The 16,221-nt window shown below is 38.6% G+C and overlaps 2 protein-coding genes across 11 annotated transcripts in view; one reads left to right on the forward strand and one right to left on the reverse strand.

Moving 5' to 3' along the window:
* RTL4 (retrotransposon Gag like 4) overlaps positions 1–16,221 on the forward strand; it is a 518,532-nt gene that overhangs the window by 313,453 nt on the left and 188,858 nt on the right. For all 10 annotated transcript variants that reach the window (XR_011998095.1, XR_011998091.1, XR_011998096.1 and 7 more), the window contains one exon: positions 11,889–11,967. The gene's annotated coding sequence lies outside the window, so the exon portion shown is untranslated. The remainder of the gene's footprint in view (positions 1–11,888; positions 11,968–16,221) is intronic.
* The window catches only part of LHFPL1 (LHFPL tetraspan subfamily member 1), a 255,441-nt gene that overhangs the window by 12,947 nt on the left and 226,273 nt on the right, over positions 1–16,221 (reverse strand). The gene's annotated exons all lie outside the window — the stretch shown is intronic.

Genomic DNA, 16,221 nt, shown 5'->3' on the forward strand with positions numbered 1-16,221 from the left:
CTTTCCCCTCAACAAAGAGTTATTTGGTTCAAAAAGTCAATAATGCCAAAGTGAAACCCTGGGCTAGACAATATAAAGGACTTGGATTAAACTCAGAGGTCTCTTCAAAGCTTATGAGTTTACAAGCTAGACTGATTATGCACATTTTGACACTTTAAGGTATCAACTGTAGTGACCTGGAAGATTCTCTTTTGCAGACCAGCTGGATAAATGAGGCATCACTGGAATTATTAGGACTGTTAATAACCAAACATTGGTATTGTGGTCTTAATAACCTAAGCCAATTTTAAAGAGTTTTGGGGTGAATCATGTGCTGCAGGTATTTAGAATATATGTGCACATGGTGCTTAGAGTGTACCTGCAAACTGATTCTAACCTTTTAGAGACCAAAAGTGTCTCTTGCCCATGTTCTTTTTGTTGAACATGTAGTGTACCCACTTGTACTTTAGGGCAAAGGAACAGGAAAGAAATGATGGGGCTGTGGCAGCTCCTGCCTAAGCTGTGTATCTCCTATAATTGTCCTTTGCACCAGAAGACCTGTTAGTGCAGATTTAGGTCCCATGTATGGGACCATTGGCAGAGCCCCCACAGAGTATCTACCCCATGCCAAGATATTTTATAAGCCTTTGGCTTTAGGGTATATCTTAAATTGTGATAGCAAGTGCTGCTCTCCCATTCTGTGTAAAAAGACATCCTTCCTGAAGGTGTATCTCTCACTGTCAGGCCTGGACTACTCAGGAGCTTCCTAATAGGAAGGTAATAAAACTCAGTGCATCTGTGTAAGGGTATCGAACTCCCATTCAGAGTCTTCCACAGCCAGGTAGACAATGGAGTACTTACATCAGCCCTTCACAGAACATAGTAGGCATTCAATAAATAAATGCCTGTTGAATGAATAAATGATTTCTTTATATTTTGGGCAACAAAGAGGAACTTCTGAGTTCCTTGGAAGGGAAAAAGGAGAAAGACAAATCTACTTTTTATCAGTAAATATTTATTAAGTGTCCACTATGTGGCAACACTATCCAAAGTACTTAGGGATCTTCAAATCTGATATCCATAGACTGACTTTTGTGTTCCCAACCCTCACAAAAATTCATATGTAGAAACCTAATCCCCAATTTGATGGTATTAGAAAGTGGGGTCTTTGAGGAATGCTTCTGTCATGAGAATGGGACCCTGATGAATGAGATTAGTGTCCTTATTAAAGAAGCCCCAGATAGCTTCTTAACCCCTTCTACCATGGTAGGATACAGCAAAAATTCAAATGTCTATGGACCAGGAAGTAGGTTTTCATCAGACACTGTATCTGCTAGACACTTTATCTTGGACTTCTAAGGCTCCAGAACTGTGAGAAATAAATTTCTGTTTCTAGTCTATGGTATTTCTATCATAGCAGCCCAAATAGACTAAGACACTGACTTATGCTTTGATATAATCCCTCTGGCTAGAGGCTGGAAGATCACCTAGAAATATATTGCAATGATCAGAAGCAAGTGAAAATGGTGGCAAAAACCAGCACAAGAGCAGTGAATATGGTAAGAAAGGTGGATTCTGGATATATTTTGAATGTAGAGCCAACAAGATTTCCTAATGAATTGGATGTGGCTGTCAGAGAAGAGAGGGCCCCAGGATGACTCCAAAGTTTTGAATCTGAGCAATCTGAATTGTGGAGTTGCCAATTGTGATGAGGAACTCTGTATATGTTTTGAGATTCAGTTTTGGACCTAGTAAGTTTGGGATGCAAATTAAAAAGACAAGATGTCAAGAAGACAACTGGTTTTTATAATCAAGTTTGGAGAAGGATGTGGGATGAGGCTATAAAACCCATGACACTGGATGAGATAATCAAGAAGGAAGGGTGTAGAGATAGAGAAAAAAAATGCAAGATCTGGATCCAGTATTAACAGACCTTTACAGTTTTACTAGAGACTAATTCTGACTGCCTGCTTTTCGTGGAGTGAGCATTGCAGCATCTAACCTGCCCCCAGTAGCCTTGAGAATGGAGTTTGGGCTTTAGAATCTTAACCCTTTGCCCATGTCCCATTGTGCATTCTTCTCATGGCAACAATAGCTATATTTTTCATGTGATATTTAAGCCTCAAGAGGTTATTTGGGAGGGAGGGTCAAGATGACGGAAGAGTAGGGTCCCCAAATCACTTGTCCCCACCAAATTACCTAGATAACCTTCAAATCATCCTGAAAATCTACGAATTCGGCCTGAGATTTAAAGAGAGAGCAGCTGAAACGCTACAGTGAGAAGAGTTCATGCTTCTATCAAGGTAGGAAGACGGGGGGAAAAAGAAATAAAGAAACAAAAGGCATCCAAGGGGGAGGGGCCCCAGAGGGGCCGGGCTAAGGCCTGGGCGAGTGCCCCCAGGACAGGAGAGCCCCGTCCCGGAGGAGCAGGAGCTGCACCGACCTTCCCGGGGGAAAGGCCTCCCGGGGAATTGGAGCAGGATCCCAGGAGGGCGGGGATGCCCTCGGGCTCCCTGGGACACTAACAGACACCTGCACACCCAGGAGAGTGCGCGGAGCTCCCTGAAGGGCTGTAGCGCGCACGGCGGGACCCAGAGCAGCTCGGAGGGGCTCGGGCGGAGGCTCGGCGGGGAGGGCTGCGGGGCGGGAGCACGAATCCAACAGCGCAGGCCCCAGAGCACAGGGCTCCGAGACACAGCCCAGGATCCGACCTCCCCCCGGGACAGGCAGAGGCCGGGAGAGCCCAGGACAGCAAGGACGCTCCTGCCCGGAGCTGAGCAAATCAGCGGCCCCGCCCCGGAGCCCCCAGGCCCTGCAGACGGAGAGCCCCAGAGTTCCTGCAGGGGCTGAAGCCAGGTTTCCAGAGCTGCCCCCACCACTGTGGCTGTTCCTCCTGGGGCCTCAAGGGGTAAACAACCCCCACTGAGCCCGGCACCAGGCAGGGGGCAGAGCAGCTCCCCCAAGTGCTAACACCTGAAAATCAGCACATCAGGACCCTTCCCCAGAAGACCAACTAGACGGACCAGTTCCAGGGGAAGTCAAGGGACTTCAACTATACAGAGTCAGAAGATACATCCCCCTGTTTTTTTTTTTTTCTTTTTGATTTCTGTTTGCTTCCCCCAACCTTTTTTTCCTTTCTTTCTTTGTCTTTCTCTTTTTCTTCTCTTTTTTCCTTTTTTTCTTCCTTTTTTCTTTTTCTCTTTTCTTTCCTTCTTTCTCTCTCTTTTTCTCCTTTTCCCAATACAACTTGTTTTTGGCCACTCTGCACTGAGCAAAATGACTAGAAGGAAAACCTCACCTCAAAAGAAAGAATCAGAAACAGTCCTCTCTCCCACAGAGTTACAAAATCTGGATTACAATTCAATGTCAGAAAGCCAATTCAGAAGCACTATTATACAGCTACTGGTGGCTCCAGAAAAAAGCATAAAGGACTCAAGAGACTTCATGACTGCAGAATTTAGATCCAATCAGGCAGAAATTAAAAATCAATTGAAGGGATCCCTGGGTGGCACAGCGGTTTGGCACCTGCCTTTGGCCCAGGGCGCGATCCTGGAGACCCGGGATCGAATCCCACATGGGGCTCCCGGTGCATGGAGCCTGCTTCTCCCTCTGCCTGTGTCTCTGCCTCTCTCTCTCTCTCTCTCTCTCTCTCTCTCTCTCTCTCTCTGTGACTATCATAAATAAATAATTAAAAAAATTAAAAAAAAATAAAAATCAATTGAATGAAATGCAATCCAAGCTAGAAGTCCTAAGGACGAGGGTTAACGAGGTGGAAGAACAAGTGAGTGACATAGAAGACAAGTTGATGGCAAAGAGGGAAACTGAGGAAAAAAGAGACAGACAATTTAAAGACTATGAAGACAGATTAATTAACAAGGCAGGAAACCACAAATGTTGGAGAGGATGCGGAGAAAAGGAACCCTCTTACACTGTTGGTGGGAATGTGAACTGGTGCAGCCACTCTGGAAAACTGTGTGGAGGTTCCTCAAAGAGTTAAAAATAGACCTGCCCTAGGACCCAGCAATTGCACTGTTGGGGATTTACCCCAAAGATGCAGATGCAATGAAACGTCGGGACACCTGCACCCCGATGTTTCTAGCAACAATGTCCACAATAGCCAAACTGTGGAAGGAGCCTCGGTGTCCATCGAAAGATGAATGGATAAAGAAGATGTGGTTTATGTATACAATGGAATATTACTCAGACATTAGAAACGACAAATACCCACCATTTGCTTCAACGTGGATGGAATTGGAGGGTATTATGCTGAGTGAAATAAGTCAATCGGAGAAGGACAAACAGTGTATGTTCTCATTCATTTGGGGAATATAAATAATAGTGAAAGGGAATATAAGGGAAGGGAGAAGAAATGTGTGGGAAATATCAGGAAGGGAAACAGAACATAAAGACTCCTAACTCTGGGAAAGGAACTAGGGGTGGTGGAAGGGGAGGAGGGTGGGGGGTGGGGGTGAATGGGTGATGGGCACTGAGGGGGACACTTGACGGGATGAGCACTGGGTGTTAGTTATTCTGTATGTTGGTAAATTGAACACCAATAAAAATTAATGTATTAAAAAAAGAGGTTATTTGGTTATAAATATTTATCATTTTCTCCAGGCTAATATAATTATTATTAATCCCAGCTGAATAAGAATCCATTCTTACTAGGGTAAAGAGATTTTTTTTCTAGGTATAATTCATATGCAAATATTTTGAAAAGCAGTTTGAAATGCAAACTGCCACCTGTCGGTTTGCTTTATGCAACGGAAAGGAAGGCACCATTGTCTGGAATTCTGAGAAGGGCAAGCATTTGCCTTGCTCCAGGTATCTTCAGCTGGTTTGCAGACTGAAAGTCTCATATAGTAGATGTTACTTTAGGCAGAAGAGTCACTCCCAGTGCTGTTGTGCAGTATTTATCATCATTTAAAAAGACATTTCTCTTGCTTTTCAGGGCATCTTGCTCCTCTTAACTCCATGCGCAGACTCAAAGATGGGAGCATTGATTTTTTTTAAATTAATTTTTATTGGTGTTCAATTTACCAACATATAGAAAAACACCCAGTGCTCATCCTGTCAAGTGTCCACCTCAGTGCCCGTCACCCATTTCCCTCCAACACCCGCCATCCTCCCCTTCCACCACCCCTAGTTCATTTCCCAGAGTTAGGAGTCTTTATGTTCTGTCTCCCTTCCTGATATTTCCCAACATTTATTTTCCCTACCTTTATATTCCCTTTCACTATTATTTATATTCCCCAAATGAATGAGAACATACACTGTTTGTCCTTCTCCGATTGACTTACTGCACTCAGCATAATACCCTCCAGTTCCATCCACGTTGAAGCAAATGGTGGGTATTTGTCGTTTCTAATTGCTGAGTAATATTCCATTGTATACATAAACCACATCTTCTTTATCCATTCATCTTTCGATGGACACCGAGGCTCCTTCCACAGTTTGGCTATTGTGGACATTGCTGCTAGAAACATCGGGGTGCAGGTGTCCCGGCGTTTCATTGCATCTGCATCTTTGGGGTAAATCCCCAACAGTGCAATTGCTGGGTCATAGGGCAGGTCTATTTTGAACTCTTTGAGGAACCTCCACACAGTTTTCCAGAGTGGCTGCACCAGTTCACATTCCCACCAACAGTGCAAGAGGTTTCCCTTTTCTCAGCATCCTCTCCAACATTTGTTGTTTCCTGCCTTGTTAATTTTCCCCATTCTCACTGGTGTGAGGTGGTATCTCATTGTGGTTTTGATTTGTATTTCCCTGATGGCAAGAGATGCAGAGCATTTCCTCATGTGCATGTTGGCCATGTCCATGTCTTCCTCTGTGAGATTTCTCTTCATGTCTTTTGCCCATTTCATGATTGGATTGTTTGTTTCTTTGGTGTTGAGTTTAATAAGTTCTTTATAGATTTTGGAAACTAGCCCTTTATCTGATATGTCATTTGCAAATATCTTCTCCCATTCTGTAGGTTGTCTTTAAGTTTTGTTGACTGTATCCTTTGCTGTGCAAAAGCTTCTTATCTTGATGAAGTCCCAATAGTTCATTTTTGCTTTTGTTTCTTTTGCCTTTGTGGATGTATCTTGCAAGAAGTTACTGTGGCCGAGCTCAAAAAGGGTGTTGCCTGTGTTTTCTTCTATGGTTTTGATGGACTCTTGTCTCACATTTAGATCTTTCATCCATTTTGAGTTTATCTTTGTGTATGGTGAAAGAGAGTGGTCCAGTTTTATTCTTCTGCATGTGGATGTCCAATTTTCCCAACACCATTTATTGAAGAGACTGTCTTTCTTCCAATGGATAGTCTTTCCTCCTTTATCGAATATTAGATGACCATACATTTCAGGGTCCACTTCTGGGTTCTCTATTCTGTTCCATTGATCTATGTGTCTGTTTTTGTGCCAGTACCACACTGTCTTGATGACCACAGCTTTGTAGTACAACCTGAAATCTGGCATTGTGATGCCCCCAGCTATGGTTTTCTTTTTTAAAATTCCCCTGGCTATTCGGGGTCTTTTCTGATTCCACACAAATCTTAAAATAATTTGTTCTAACTCTCTGAAGAAAGTCCATGGTATTTTGATAGGGATTGCATTAAACGTGTAAATTGCCCTGGGTAACATTGACATTTTTACAATATTAATTCTGCCAATCCATGAGCATGGAATTTTTTCCGTCTTTTTGTGTCTTCCTCAATTTCTTTCAGAAGTGTTCTATAGTTTTTAGGGTATAGATCTTTTACCTCTTTGGTTAGGTTTATTCCTAGGTTTCTTATGCTTTTGGGTGCAATTGTAAATGGGATTGACTCCTTAATTTCTCTTTCTTCAGTCTCATTGTTAGTGTATAAAAATGCCATTGATTTCTGGGCATTGATTTTGTATCCTGCCACGCTACCAAATTGCTGTATGAGTTCTAGCAATCTTGGGGTGTAGGCTTTTGGGTTTTCTATGTAGAGTATCATGTCATCGGCGACGAGGGAGAGTTTGACTTCTTCTTTGCCAATTTGAATGCCTTTAATGTCTTTTTGTTGTCTGATTGCTGAGGCGAGGACTTCCAGAACTATGTTGAACAGCAGTGGTGAGAGTGGACATCCCTGTCTTGTTCCTGATCTTAGGGGAAAGGCTCCCAGTGCTTCCCCATTGAGAATCATATTTGCTGTGGGCTTTTCGTAAATGGCTTTTAAGATGTCGAGGAAAGTTCCCTCTATCCCAACACTCTGAAGGGTTTTGATCAGGAATGGATGCTGTATTTTGTCAAATGCTTTCTCTGCATCTAATGAGAGGATCATATGGTTCTTGGTTTTTCTCTTGCTGATATGATGAATCACACTGATGGTTTTACGAGTGTTGAACCAGCCTTGTGTCCCGGGGATAAATCCTACTTGGTCATGGTGAATAATTTTCTTAATGTGTTGTTGGATCCTATTGGCTATTATCTTGTTGAGAATTTTTGCATCCATGTTCATCAGGGATATTGATCTGTAATGCTCCTTTTTGGTGGGATCTTTGTCTGGTTTTCGAAGTAAGGTGATGCTGGCCTCATAGAACGAATTTGGAAGTACTCCATCTCTTTCTATCTTTCCAAACAGCTTTAGTAGAAGAGGTATGATTTCTTCTTTAAACGTTTCATAGAATTCCCCTGGGAAGCCATCTGGCCCTGGACTCTTGTGTCTTGGGAGGTTTTTGATGACTGCTTCAATTTCCTCCCTGGTTATTGGCCTGTTCAGGTTTTCTATTTCTTCCTGCTCCAGTTTTCGTAGTTTGTGGCTTTCCAGGAATGCGTCCATTTCTTCTAGATTGCCTAATTTATTGGCGTATAGCTGTTCATAATATGTTTTTAAAATCGTTTGTATTTCCTTGGTGTTGGTAGTGATCTCTCCTTTCTCATTCATGATTTTATTAATTTCAGTCTTATCTCTCTTCTTTTTAATAAGGTTGGCTAATGGTTTATCTATCTTATGAATTCTTTCAAAGAACCAACTCCTGGTTCTGTTGATCTGTTCCACAGTTCTTTTGGTCTCGATTTCATTGAGTTCTGCTCGAATTTTAATTAACTGTCTTCTTCTGCTGGGGGTGGGGTCCATTTGTTGCTTTTTCTCTAGTTCCTTTATGTGTAAGGTGAGCTTTTGAATTTGAGTTCTTTCCAGTTTTTGAATGGATGCTTGTATTGCGATGTATTTCCCCTTCAGGACTGCTTTTGCTGCATCCCAAAGATTTTGAACAGTTGTATCTTCATTCTCATTAGTTTCCATGAATCTTTTTAATTCTTCCTTAATTTCCTGGTTGACCTTTTCATCTTTTAGCAGGATGGTCCTTAACCTCCACGTGTTTGTGGTCCTTCCAAACTTCTTGTTGTGATTAAGTTCTAATTTCAAGGCATTATGGTCTGAGAATATACAGGGGACTATCCCGATCTTTTGGTATCGGTTCAGACCCGATTTGTGACCCAGTATGTGGTCTATTCTGGAGAAAGTTCCATGTGCACTTGAGAAGAATGTGTATTCAGTTGAGTTTGGATGTAAAGTTCTGTAGATATCTGTGAAATCCATCTGGTCCAGTGTATCATTTAAAGCTCTTGTTTCTTTGGAGATGTTGTGCTTAGATGACCTATCGAGGGTAGAAAGAGCTAGATTGAAGTCACCAAGTATAAGTGTATTATTATCAAAGTATTTCTTGAGTTTGGTTACTAATTGGTTTAAATATTTGGCAGCTCCCACATTCGGGGCATATATATTGAGGATTGTTAAGTCCTCTTGTTGGATAGATCCTTTGAGTATGAGATTGTGTCCCTCTTCATCTCTCACTGTAGTCTTCGGGGTAAATTTTAATTTATCTGATATAAGGATGGCTACCCCTGCTTTCTTTTGAGGACCATTTGAATGGTAAATGGTTCTCCAACCTTTTATTTTCAGGCTGTAGGTCTCCTTCTGTCTAAAATGAGTCTCTTGTAGACAGCAAATAGATGGGTCCTGCTTTTTTATCCAGTCTGAAACCCTGCGCCTTTTGATGGTGTCATTAAGCTCTTTCACGTTCAGAGTTACTATTGAGAGATATGAGTTTAGTGTCATCATGATATCTATTCAGTCCTTGTTTTTGTGGATTGTTCCACTGAACTTCTTCTTAAAGGGGAATTTTAAGAGTCCCCCTTAAAATTTCTTGCAGAGCTGGTTTGGAGGTCACATATTCTTTCAGTTGCTGCCTGTCTTGGAAGCTCTTTATCTCTCCTTCCATTTTGAATGAGAGCCTTGCTGGATAAAGTATTCTTGGTTGCATGTTCTTCTCATTTAGGACCCTGAATATATCCTGCCAGCCCTTTCTGGCCTGCCAGGTGTCTGTGGAGAGGTCTGCTGTTACCCTAATATTCCTCCCCATAAAAGTCAGGGACTTTTTTTCTCTTGCTGCTTTAAGGATCTTCTCCATATCTTTGGAATTTGCAAGCTTCACTATTAAATGTCTAGGTGTTGAATGGTTTTTATTGATTTTATTGATTGATTTTAGGGGGGGAATCTCTCTTTTTCCTGGATCTGAATGCCTGTTTCCCTTCCCAGATTCCCAGCAAACCCTATGGTATTCAAGGTATTGGGATAGAAAAAGATGCCATGTGGAATTTATTACAAATTTCAATAGGAGAATCACAGTATAGACCGATATGTTCTGAAGCAAAGCCAAACCACTTTCAATGGAAAGTTACATACCATTTGAAAAACAGTCCCTAACATGCTATTAAACCATAGTAGAGTTGAAACTTCCATCTTACCATGGAACATGAAGTGGCTATGTGGCCAGAACTATCCATCATGAGTTGGGCTGTAAGAGATTGTAGACTGAGTTATAAGATTTAATGGAGCTAGCAGCAGTTCACTGAAAGATGGAAGTGGTATATTTGGGATCGGTCATGAGCAAGGCCAAATGGCACAAGAAGGTTGCATGAGTAGATGGACCAGATTTTCATGTCATCCATCACTATTGTATTTGTATCTTTCGCTTAGCTCACACTTATGCCATATAAGTGATAGTGGTGGTACAGGGGTATCTCTTATGACTGGCTTATTAATGGGGAAAAAGACCAAGCCTGGTTTGCAATCATGTCAGTTCACTATGTAGGTGCAAAACCAAAAGTGGACTTCTGCAGTACAACCCCACTCAGAAAGACACTGAGCCTAAACACGAGGAGTCATACATTCTGTCTGAAAGAGAGATTGGAGGGGAGATTCTCCCAATGGACAGATTTTTAGGTGGCAAACTTGGTTATTTAATTTGTGTGGAAAAATAAGTGGTCTAAATCAAGAATATTTAAGAACTTATGACAGTAAAAGATTGAAAGATCAGGGACAAGAAAGTCTGGGAAAGAGGCATGTGATAGACTTAGGGAGTGGGGATAGACCTATAGGATGAGACACCTAAGTATGAAGATCTTTAAATCACATGTTAAAGCCCATCAGAATCATCTGACATGGAAGAGGCACTAACAACCAAGTCAACAGAATTATTTGGCCAGTTTACATTGCCTAACCTCTATCATCGACAACTCCAGTGCTAGCACATGAGAACATAAGTAGAATATCCAAGGTGGCAGAGATGGAGGCACGTGCCAAAATAGAATGAAGGCCCTCTCACGAATGCTGATCGGGGAAACTGATCTAAGATATTATGTAAAAATATTTTTTTTTATTTTACAGATGTTGGTTACTGGTATAAATAAGTGCATTTCACTTTTGTATATTGACTTTGTATCTATCAGCCTTGCCAAATTCACTTGTTAATTTTAGTAGTTTCTCTAGAGCTGTTTTTTTCTATTTTCTACATACATAGTCATATAGTTCAAGATTAATGACATTTTTATGTGTTCCTTTTCAATTCTGCTTTTTATATCTTATCCTTCCTAATTGCACTGCATAGGACATCCAAATACAATGTTTAATAGGGGTAATAATAGCAAGCATCTTGTCTTATTTTGAATCTCAGAAGGAAAGCTATAACATGTAACCATTCAGTATAATGCTTGCTGTACATGTTTTGCATATATTTTAATCAAATTTGCATATATTTAAATCAGAATAAGAACATTTCATTTTACTTACAGTTTTCTAACAATTCTTTTTGTTTCTGAGATGTTGACTTTTATCACTTTTAATGCACTTATTGATATGATCATAAGATCTTTTTCCTTTATATACAACGTTAATGCGACTGATTTTTTTTAGTAGAGAGATGTTTATTTCTATTCTAGCTTTTAATTTACATACAGTAAATTTTATTCTTTTGGAATACATTCTATCATTTATGACAAAAGCATGCTGTCCAGTAACCATCATCAGTCAAAATATAGAACAATTCTATCACCTGAAAAAAAATTTCTTCATGCTCATCTTTGTACTAAACTACTCAGCAAATCCCAACCTCTGGAAATCATTGATCTATTCTTGGTCCCTGTATGCTTGCTTTTTTTTAGAATGTCATATAAACTGAATCATATAGTATGTAGTCATTTGAGCCTTACTTCTTTCACGAAGTACAGTGGATTCAAGATTCATACATAGTTTTGCTTCTTATCCCAGACTAGTATTTCATTGTAAGGATAAACCACAGTTTGTTTATCCAGGTGATCACTGAAAGAAGTTTGGATTATGAGTTTTGGGTGATTATTAGTAAAAGCACTATAAATATTCTTATATAGACATAAGTTTTTATGTCACTTGCATGAATACTTTGAAGTGAGATTGCTGGGTCATGCAGTAGGATATGATAAACTTTATAAGAAACATCCAAACTATTTCATTGTGGCTGAAACAGTTTCCATCCCCACCATCAGTGTATGAGAGTTCTAGTTGCTCTGCATCTTTATCAGCACTTGGTATTGTCAGTATTTTTTATTTTATCTATTCTAATATACATATTATCTCATTACAGGCTTAATTTGCATTTCCTTAATGACGAATGATGTTATTACCTTTTCATGTGCTTATTTACCATTCATATATCTCCTTTGGTAAGTAGCCTTTCAAATCTTTTGTCTCCCCTCCCTTTTTTAACTGGATTATTTGTTTTCTTATTATTGAGTTTTGACAGTTTTTATTTATTCTGGGAACAAGTCTTCTTTGTCATATATGCAGGAATGTGTTTTGCAAATATTTTTTCCCAGTCTGTAACATTTCATTTTTTAAAGTGTCTTTCACAGTACAGACATTTTCAAGTTTGATGAAGTATAATTCATCTATTTTTTTTAAAATAATGCACTTGGTATATAACTAAGAAATCTTTGTTTAATACATGATCCCCAGGATTTGATCCTGTTTTCTTCGAGAAGTTTTTATAGTTTTAGATTTTACATTTAGGTCTTTGATCCATTTAAATTAGCCATTATATAAGGTTCAAGTTATGATAAAAGGTTTTTTGTTTGTTTTACAATCATATTTTGTATGACTTGAATTCAATAGTTTCAGCAACATTTGTTGAGAAGACCATTATTTCTCCATTAGTTTGCCTTTGGATTTTTGTCCAAACTGATTGACCATATATATGTAGACCTGTTTCTAGATGCTCTGTTGTATCTATGTGATCTATGTGTCTATTCCTCTATAAATACCCCACAGTCCTGATTATTGTAGCTAGATAGTAAGTCCTGCAATTAGATAGACTGATTCCTTATACTTTATTCTTTTTCAAAATTGTTTTGGCTATTGTAGTTCCTATAGCCTTCCATGTAACATGATTTTTTGCAATGGAGTAATTTAACTGTCTAATTCTAATTTGGCTATTCACACAAGCTACCACATATTCATGGTGGAATATGGTAGCTATTCACACAAGCTACCACATATTCATAGTCATGGTGGAGAGGTGGGGATGGGAGGGGTATAAAAATAAAGTTTGATCTAAACCAACTTGAATTTATAGATCAATTAGGGAAGAATTGACGTCTTAAAAGTGTTGAGTCTTCCAATCCATGAAAACACTAGTATATGTCTCCATTTATTTAAATCTTCATTGAAATTTTTGGTTACTATTTTATAGTTTTCAGCCTACAGATCTTGCATATATTTGGGGAAGTTTATACTTAAGTTTTCCATGAATTTTGTATTATTGACCATATATCCTATAACTTTGCTAAATTCACCTATTTAGAGTAGGTTTTTATAGATTCCTTAGGATTATTTTACATGAGAAATAATATTTTCATTTATTTATTTATTTATTTATTTATTTATTTATTTATTTGATACACACACACACACACACACACAGAGGCAGAGACACAGGCAGAGGGAGAAGCAGGCTCCGTGCAGGGAACCTGAGGTGGGACTCCATCTGGGGTCTCCAGGATCGCACCCGGGCCGAAGGTGGCAATAAACCGCTGAGCCACTGGGGCTGCCCCATATTTTCTGCTAATAGGAACAGATTTCTTTCTTTCTTTCTAATCCAGGTAATTTATTCATTCCTCACTGCCCCCCATTGCATACTAGGTATTCCCATATGATGCTGAATAGGAGTGGTGAGAGTGGACATTCTTCCCTTGTTAGGGTACTCTTAGGGGGTAAATCATTTAGTCTTTTGCCAAAGTATGATGTTAGCTATACTTTCTATGTAGATGCTCATTTTTAGGTTGAGGAAATTTCCTTCAATTCCTAGTTTGCTTAGAACTTTTTATTAGAAGTGGATGTTGGATTTTATCAAATACTTCTTCTATATCTTTTGAGATGGTCATGTAGTTTTGCTCTTTTTAATTTGATAAGATGATGAATTGTATTGTTTACTTTTGGAATATTATACCAATCTTTTATTCCTGGGACAAACCCCTTTAGTAACATTGTATTGTCCCTTTTATATATGGTTGTATCAGATTAGCTAAAATTTTAGGAATCTTTTGCATCTGTGTTCGTGAGAGTGTTGTCTGTATTGTTCTTTTTGCAATGCCTTTGTTTTTAATTAGAGAATAATTCTTCTTAAAATTTCTAGAGAAGTTTTTGTAAAATAAGTATTATTTCTTCTTTAAATATTTGGCAGAATTCCCCACTGAAACCATATGGACCAGGAGATTGCTTTGAGGGAAGATTTTATAATGTATTTAACGATGTAGGGCTATTCAGATTTTCTATGTCTTCTTGATTGAACCTTAGCAGTTCCTTTCCTTCAAGGAATTTGCCCATTTCATCTAAATTGTTGAATTTCTTGGCTTAAATTGTTCATTATATTCCCTTATTATTTTTAAATATTTATAGAATCTTTACTGATGTCACCTTTCATTCCCGATATTATGTGTTCTCTCCCTCCTTCCCTTCCTTTTTCTCTTCCTCCTTCATTTTATCTAAAATTCTCAAGAGTCTGGCTTTGTTATTTTATTTACATTTACAATGATCCAGCTTTTGGCTTTACAAATACTGTCTTTCCTGTTTTCTATTTAATTGATTTCTGCTCTGGTCTCTATTATTTCTTTTCTTCATGTCTTAGGGTTCCATTTGCTCTTTTACTAGTGCTTATATATATATATGTATGTCTTATTTTAGTATAGCTGACACACAATGTTACACTAGTTTCAGGTGTATAACATAGTGATTCAAGAACTCTTTATGTTATACGATGCTCACCACAATTATAGTGAGCATCTGTCTCCATTCAACGCTATTATAATATCATTGACTATATTCCCTATGCTGTACCTTTTATTCCCCTGACTTCCATAACAGGAAACCTGTGTCTGCCACTCCCTGTCACCCATTTTCCCTTCTCCTACATCCCTCACCTCTGGCAACCATTAGTTTTTTCTCTGTATTTATAGGTCTGATTCTACTTTTTATTTGTTTATTCATTTATATTTTAGATTCTACATAAAAGTGAAATCACATGGTATAAGTTGAGGTTATTGATTTGACTCCTTTCTTTTTTTTAATATAAACATTTTAATGCTATAAATTTTTTCTAGGTACTACTTTAGCTATATCCCTGAATTTTAATACAGCGCATCTTCATTTTCATTCAGCTCAAAATACTTTCTATTTTCATTTTTTCTTTGACTCATGATTTTTTTTAGAGTTTTTAAATTTAGTTTTTAAATTTAGGTGCATCTAGGTGACTCAGTTGGTTAAGTGTCCGACTCTTGGTTTTGGCTCAAGTCATGATCTTGGGATTGTGAGATCAAGCCCCACATTTGGCTCTGTGCTCAGCAGGGAGTGTGCTGGAGATTCTCTCCCTCTGCCCCTCTCCCTGCTCATGTGCTCTTTCTCTCTCCCTCAAATTTATTATTTTATTATTTTATTATTATTTTTAAAAGAGATCTAGAGAGAGCACAAGCAGGGGGACGGGGATAGGGAGAAGCAGGCTCTCTGCTGAGCAGGGAGCCTGATGCAGGGCTCGACCCTAAAACCCCAGGATCACAACCTGAGCCAAAGGTAGAGGCTTAACCCACTGAACCACCAGGCACCCCATAAATAATTCTTTTTTTAAAAAAGAAGAATTTTTAAATTTAGTTTCCAAATATTTGCAGATTCCCAGAGATCTTTCTGTTATTGGTTTTTAGTTTAGTTCCACTATGGTCATACTGCATACTTTGTATGGCTTCAATCCTTTAAAATGTTTGAAGCTCATTTTATGGTTAACAATACAGGATATTTTGGTAAATATTCCATGAACACTCAGAAAGGATGTGTATCCTACTGCTGTTGGGTCTTTCATAAATGCTAATTTAGCAAAGTTGGTTAATAGTATAATTCAAGTCTTCTGTATCCTTACTGATTTTCTGTTTAATTCTTCTATCAGTTATTTATGAAAGGGTTTTTAAACCTCTGGCTCTAACTGTGGATTTGTTTTGTTCTACCTGTAGAGCTATCAGTTATTTTTTTTGTATTGTGAAGCTCTGTTACTGGAAGCATAAACATTTAGGATTCTTACGTCCTATTGATGCATTGACCCCTTATCATGATTAAGTTAGACTCTTTATTGCAGATTATATTCTTTGTACTGAAATATACTGTCTGATATAGTCACCCCAGCTTTCTTTTGATTAGTGTTGCATATTCTATCTATTCCCATACTTTTATTTTTTACTTTTACTTTTATTTTATGTATTTATACTTAAAGTGGGTTTATTGTAGGCAACACATAGTTGAATTTCGCCTTTTAAAATCAAATCTGATAATCTGTGCTTTTTAGTCTGAGTGTTTAGACCTTACATCTAATTGATTATTTTTATGTTTGAGTTTTAATCTCTTATCTATCTATTTTCTATTTTCTCCATCTATTTTCCACT

The sequence above is a fragment of the Vulpes vulpes genome, chromosome X, assembly GCF_048418805.1.
Source record: "Vulpes vulpes isolate BD-2025 chromosome X, VulVul3, whole genome shotgun sequence".
Classification (NCBI taxonomy): Eukaryota; Metazoa; Chordata; class Mammalia; order Carnivora; family Canidae; genus Vulpes; species Vulpes vulpes.